Below are 7059 nucleotides of genomic sequence, written 5' to 3' on the forward strand. Positions count from 1 at the left end.
TGTAGCATTTTGCCGACTAAAACTATCAATTTTACATTATTACGACGTTTTCGTTGAATGCCCTCTTATAAAGTGTACCTGAGCAAACTTAAACTGCAGACGGCTTCATGTATTTGTGTAATCCAGAAAATTTTCTCTGAAGATACGTGGTGTGTGGTGTGTCCCATAATGAATTGGCCTGAACTAGATACTATTTATGCTAGCGAACTTTCCTTGGTACATAATATAAATCTGGCCTTCTATGCTTCATGTGAAATAGGAACAATTTATTAGCAATTCTATTGGATTTTCAAATGTAATGAACATAAGTATAAGGACCCTTCTTTGATGGAAATTTAGTATACTATTTCAGTAGCCTATTTCAATGAGATATGTAAATACCTACGTTAGGTAAATAAATAAATGCCATATCACTATAGAACAAATAATAAGCTTTTAAGCTCAATTATTTATTTATACATTAAAATTTCTTTGCAAATAGAAGATAAGTGTTTATATTAACATTTATTTATGGCTTCGAAATATTACCTACACTCTTGACAAAAAGGTCATATTAGGTAGGTGCTTCAATGTGTAAACGAGTAAGGGAACGAGGCCCATGCTTTAATACAAAGCAAATTACCTTAAGCGTATGTACCATATTAAACGAATAGCGCTATAATGACAGATCCACGGTAATGATTACTTCCGAGACTTCCTCTCCTTGGTCATTATTGCAATCGTAGACGAGTCGCCCGCGCAAGTACCTACAACCAGTGTACATGTACATCGTAAATTTGGCTCCTAAGAACTCGCTTAGGCTGATATGAGTTGAGACTTGAGTGTTTTCTTTTGTCTTGAAATATCTATTTAATTTATTGATGTATTATTCTTAGCTACCTGTCTCAGGTGGTAAGAGTTAGGTTTGGTGTCTGTAAAGCGCGTCCAGATATACACCTAAAAAAGCTATACACTTACATAAAAATTGTGATTTCAGAAAAGTGACTAAGTACCTGTTTGTTTCATTTTGGTAAACTTTTTATTACGAACCATGCTCCCGCAGTCATTTTATTCACTAGTTTGTTAATGCGATCGATTCACTCTAGCCCGCCAAGCAATCAGAATAAGGCCTTGCAAAGTCGTTCTAAAATAATCTTGATAATGAGCTTCAGTACGTGAGGTACAAACCATTTTGTACGTTCCGTAAAACAATTAGTTAACATTGGCACCATTCATTAAACAATCAACTCTGTATTTTAGCTCTTCACGTTGTTTCGTGGAATTACAAGTCTAGGACATTCAAATAATTGCATTGCATTTACAGTAAATATATTTTTTATTATTTTTATCAATTCGAAGGTTATAATTTTTTTGTTTGGAAATATTTATTTGTTATATTAATAACCGCAGTAAAAAAATCAAGTACTTAATAATATTTTAAATCAAGATTTCGATGTGGACAATCATGCATACACTGCGAGGCGACATATACCCTTAGAAGAGAAGAATACAAATTAGAAAATATATGACGCTAACAAAAATAACACACATAAGAGTCTATTCGGACTTTCGGACTTACTTCAGAAAAAATTAGAATTTTGAAAAAACCCCCGACCGTGACATAGTGGACCGATTTTCATGAAACATGGCTAAGAACACTCCCGACTAACTCAGCTTTCAAACAAATAAAACTAAATCGAAATCGGTTCATCCGTTCGGGAGCTACGATGCCACAGACAGACACACACACAGACAGATAAACAGACAGACAGACAGACAGACAGACAGACAGACAGACACGTCAAACTTATAACACCCCTTCGTTTTTGCGTCGGGGGTTAAAAAGAAAAGTCGTCGAATACATGGGGGCCTCTACATTCTGCGACTTCTCTTTCCGCATACTCTAAAAGATGTTATTTTGTGAAATGTAAGTAATGTGAATCATGTTCCGGGAATCATATTTTTTTCCAGAAGTAAAATTGTAAGGTAAATCTTAACGATTTTAAAGCGAATCGCTTTGAAATCTTGAATCGCATTGTAAGCATTTTTGCTTAAAAACACGATTATTTCCCCATCAACCTCTACATACATTTCTTTATATGACAGTCTACCACAAAACGTTAAGTCACACGTTAAATAACGGTTCCCGAGTAAACTGTTAACTGGCAAACCGGAACGCGGTAAATAATTACTTTCCGACTTATGTCGCCCGTACTTACTACTGAGCTTAATTCATAGACTACAGGGGCGGACTTCAAAGTCTAAAAATATTTTATGAGACCACAAGTTGTACACATAGCATAGATTAAAAGATACTCGTAGCACTGTGCCCCCATACCTACTAGCTGAATCAACAAAAAGAAGGCGGCGGCCGCGTGATCTAGTGGTAACCGTGTAAATTGAAGACACAGTTCGATTCCCGGCTCGACCACCACTGGACTTGGTCGCTTTTTCTTTAGAATAAAAATATTGAATTCCCTCATAATTTCAAGAATTATGTCTAATTTTTCAATCTGTTATTTTTTACAAATAGTATTGCACATAAAATCTGTATTAATAGTTTGCCATTTTATTTCCTGAAGGGTCTGGCAATAAAATAATAATATTCCCTAGCTCGATGTATTTTTTTTTAACCCCCGACGCAAAAACGAAGGGGTGTTATAAGTTTGACGTGTCTGTCTGTCCGTCTGTCTGTCTGTCTGTCTGTCTGTCTGTCTGTCTGTCTGTCTGTTTGTCTGTCTGTGTGTGTGTCTGTCTGTGGCATCGTAGCTCCCGAACGGATGAACCGATTTTGATTTCGTTTTTTTTGTCTGAAAGCTGAGTTAGTCGGGAGTGTTCTTAGCCATGTTTCATGAAAATCGGTCAACTATGTCGCGGTCGGGGGCTTTTCAAAATTTTAATCGATGCACCAAATCCGGTCCATGCTCAGCGACAACTTTACGGTAAAATAATGGCGGTTCAACAGCTAAAGATTGATTTACACTGACCGGGTCATTGTCCATATGTTAATCCTGAGCTTATCGTTACGTTTAACCTTAATTGGACGCTTAATCTCCAAACTACCTTCCTTATTAAGGTTATATTTAGGTTATACGTGGGAAGATAATTAGGTTAATAAAGATTGGTCTCTAATTCAGTAAGGCCCACTTGCACGAACCACTTAACTCAGGGTTAGTGGGCTGTCAACTGTCAAATTTCATATAAAATGGTTGGTTAATCCTCGGGTTAACCCTCCATTTTCGTTGGTGCAAGTGGCCCTTAGTAACTGGTTCTGCTTTCAAACAATATTAGCACCTTTTGTCATGCACATAATAGGCTACTTGACCCTTTTTAGGGTTCCGTAGTCAACTAGGAACCCTTATAGTTTCGCCATGTCTGTCTGTCCGTCCGTCCGTCCGTCCGTCCATCCGTCCGTCCGTCCGTCCGCGGATAATCTCAGTAACCGTTAGCACTAGAAAGCTGAAATTTGGTACCAATATGTATATCAATCACGCCAACAAAGTGCAAAAATAAAAAATGGAAAAAAATGTTTTATTAAGGTACCCCCCCTACATGTGAAGTGGGAGCTGATATTTTTTTTCATTCCAACCCCAACGTGTGATATATTGTTGGATAGGTATTTCAAAATGAATAAGGGTTTTCTAAGATCGTTTTTTGATAATATTAATATTTTCGGAAATAATCGCTCCTAAAGGAAAAAAAGTGCGTCCCCCCCCTCTAACTTTTGAACCATAAGTTTAAAAAATATGAAAAAAATCACAAAAGTAGAACTTTATAAATACTTTCTAGGAAAATTGTTTTGAACTTGATAGGTTCAGTACTTTTTGAGAAATATACTGAAAACTACGGAACCCTACACTGAGCGTGGCCCGACACGCTCTTGGCCGGTTTTTTAAAGTCTGTCTTATATGACTGTCCAATTAACCGAAATAAAATATTACCATATTTTATTATGAAAAACAGCAAAAAATATTTTTAAATTATACTTTTACGTAATCAGGCGAAAACAACACAGTCAACTTAATCTATAGATGATCTGTGCATCAGGTCATTCTACTCGAAAACAACATTTTCTGACTTTTTAAGTACGAAGGCATAAAGTTCAATATGTCAATGATTGTTTTGACATGCAGTAAGGTTGGAATTCAATGACGTCACTACGTCGCTGGCAGCGTTTTCGGTAGCCAAAATAAATAAAAAATTACACACATTTTTAATCGAAAATACGTAGTCATCATACACTTTTAATACCCAAAATCTATAAATATTGTTTTTTTACGTCAAATACTAAATAAGACTATCATTTATTGTGACAAATTCGATATGAGTCTAGTAGCCTATTATTCGGATCTCATATAAACAAATGAGTATTTCGGGAGTTGTGACTGTTGTGAGAAAAAAGTATTTAAAAATTTTGAATATGGACAATATGGTAAGATGTTTGAACTATAGCCTATTTTACTGTAAGGTACAGCGGGGCAATTGCGACTGGGGGGACAAATGAAAAGATCCATTTTTTCCATGTTTTACAATGTTTGCATTATTAATTATAGTGTTCCATTGGTTATACATATAATATACATGTATATGGCAGGCGTGTTCAGTGGATACATGTGGAACTCAACTTAATAGTGTAATAATGGAAAAAAATTAACAGTTACAATTACCCCCCAGTCGAGATTTGTCCCGCTGTACCTTAGTGGATTTTTTTTGTCTAGTGGAGAGACAATATACATAGAATGCTAAATAGGTATTTATTGCATTGTCCATTTGCCAAAAACGCGCGTTATTCGCTATACATACAAATAAATCAAAGTTTTACCGTAATAAATAAAAGTGCATATGTATCTACATAGGCAGGTACATATAATCATATATCAGGGTGTCCACTACTAAACCCAAAAAAAATTCCCTGACTTTTCCCTGACTTTCCATGACCATTTAAGAAAATTTCCCTGACCAAATTTTCAATTTTTACCGCTTTTGCTTAGGGTTGCAAAAAAACGTTTTTTTTTCTGTCTTTTAAAAAAAAAACCTAAAAGTTTTTAAGGATCACTCGTGCGTCTGTCTGTCCGTCTGCCAATCCAATTTTTTTTCCGGAATATGTTTGTTTTCTAAAGTACGAAATATTAAAATTTGCAAGGCAGTTCATACTTTTGTACCTAAGGTTAACTATTAAACTTTAATTTCTGGTTTTATAAAACTAACGTAAACGAAATCTGTAGTTGGTAGTTATCGCCATTTACTTTTGGCTATACCAGTGCCGGCCCGTGCATCACGGTAGAGCGAGTTTGGGTTTCGGCGCTTAGATATCCTACACTAGAAAAAAATATCTCGCGAATTTTTTTCCCCTTTTTTACGTCCCTGGGACTGGTAGTAATTAACTAATTATTATGTACATAACATAGGAAACAAAATGGAGTACCTAGTCTATCAGAGCAGAGTAGTTATGTGCAAGTTGCGGAATGATTCCAAAAAAATTTTAAATTTCATAAAAAATTCACGAAACTTTCACGAAAAATAAAGGGAATTTAAATTTATGAAATGAATAATAGTAAACGCGAGCGAAGCGAGCGCGAAATTTTTTCTTTGTTGTCAGCGTCGGGATGCCCATTTAGGTGTTTTGCCACTACATGATGCCTTTAGGTTTCCAAGTGTTTGAAGTTCTCTCATCGTCACGCTTATTATCCTCCTATGCTCCTTTGACTTATACAAATTGCGCCTCTATGTGACGTTTTGCGCCATTAGCTTTATGAGGAACTCCGCTTTGAATTGTCGGATAGATACTTGGACAGCGACGTAACTTTGTCGTTGTCGTTTTCACATCGCCCTAACAGAAGCACCTGACTTATGAATGTTGTACATGGTGACATTGTGGTGCAACTTTCTAGTTAATCTGAATCACAATAACTGAATTTATTCCCGAACCCCTTCGCCATTTTGGAATATGTGGTTAGGGCAATGTAAAAAAAATGTGGATTTTTCCACATCTACGATTTTGGGCCGGATAAATTAAGGTCAGCTAGAGCATGAAGATATATCTCGTTAGCAATCACTGGGATGGAGGCCAGGTACTATAATTGTCATGAAAAGTCTAAAGAGACAATTTTAAGTGGCCTTAAAATCACTACCCGGAATCCATCTTTGCTGTCATGGATGTGGCCAACCCAAGAAATCATATTATTTTTTCAATACTTTTTGATTTTTTTTCTTGGTGCCAAGTTTTTCCCTGACCTCCAAATCATTTCCCTGACTTTCCCTGACTTTCCATGACCACTATGAGCTTCCCTGACTTTTCCCTGACTTTCCCTGACTTTCCAGAAAGTGGACACTGCTTCTTTAGAGTCAGTGCACTGCAGAACACATATCTAAATTAAACGGGTCATAAAAGTCGAAAGCATTAATATAGGAACGGTTTCATATTAAACCAGTTTTTCGACTGCAGTCCGGAGCCGATTCGTAAATTCGATTTTGTATAGCTTATGTCAATTTGATCCATTTGATCTTTTGACATCTTCCTATTATTATAGTATACTGGTGTGAGCAAAACAGTGCCAATACTATTTTTAATATTCATTATTTGCGTGGGGGTGAAATGTGAATATTTAAACTATACCTATGAGATTTCTTTTTAATTCTCATCTTATATTTAGATCCAATACGGACGGATAGCAAGCATGTGCCACGGCAAATGGATAAGTTCACGTCGACTTCAACTACGGTTTTAGTTGACTTGGCTAACCCCCTTAGTCATAAAAATCCGTTTGTGCCTTTCGACGTATTAGTTTGATAGAAAGAGACAAACGAACTTTATCGGCTTGACAACTTTAGTGTACGTTTATGAATAAGGGGTTAAGTCTATAGAGCAGACATAAAGGAGTCAAACATAAATACAACTTTTTTAAATACCCCAACTCTAATATGAAGTAACATTGATCAGCAACTGAAATGATTGAAAAAATCAGTTGTAGTTTGTAGATTTCGTAAAAATAAATGAGTGTCGTCGCTAAATCTGCTCTTACGCCTGCGCCGGTTTCTTGGCACGTGGAATCAGTTTAAACACACAATTCGGTACGACTA

The 7059-nt window shown here is 36.1% G+C and overlaps 1 protein-coding gene across 1 annotated transcript in view; it reads right to left on the reverse strand.

Moving 5' to 3' along the window:
- LOC125230703 (serine/threonine-protein kinase S6KL) overlaps nt 1-7059 on the reverse strand; it is a 94096-nt gene that overhangs the window by 34579 nt on the left and 52458 nt on the right. The gene's annotated exons all lie outside the window — the stretch shown is intronic.

The sequence above is a fragment of the Leguminivora glycinivorella genome, chromosome 10, assembly GCF_023078275.1.
Source record: "Leguminivora glycinivorella isolate SPB_JAAS2020 chromosome 10, LegGlyc_1.1, whole genome shotgun sequence".
NCBI lineage: Eukaryota > Metazoa > Arthropoda > Insecta > Lepidoptera > Tortricidae > Leguminivora > Leguminivora glycinivorella.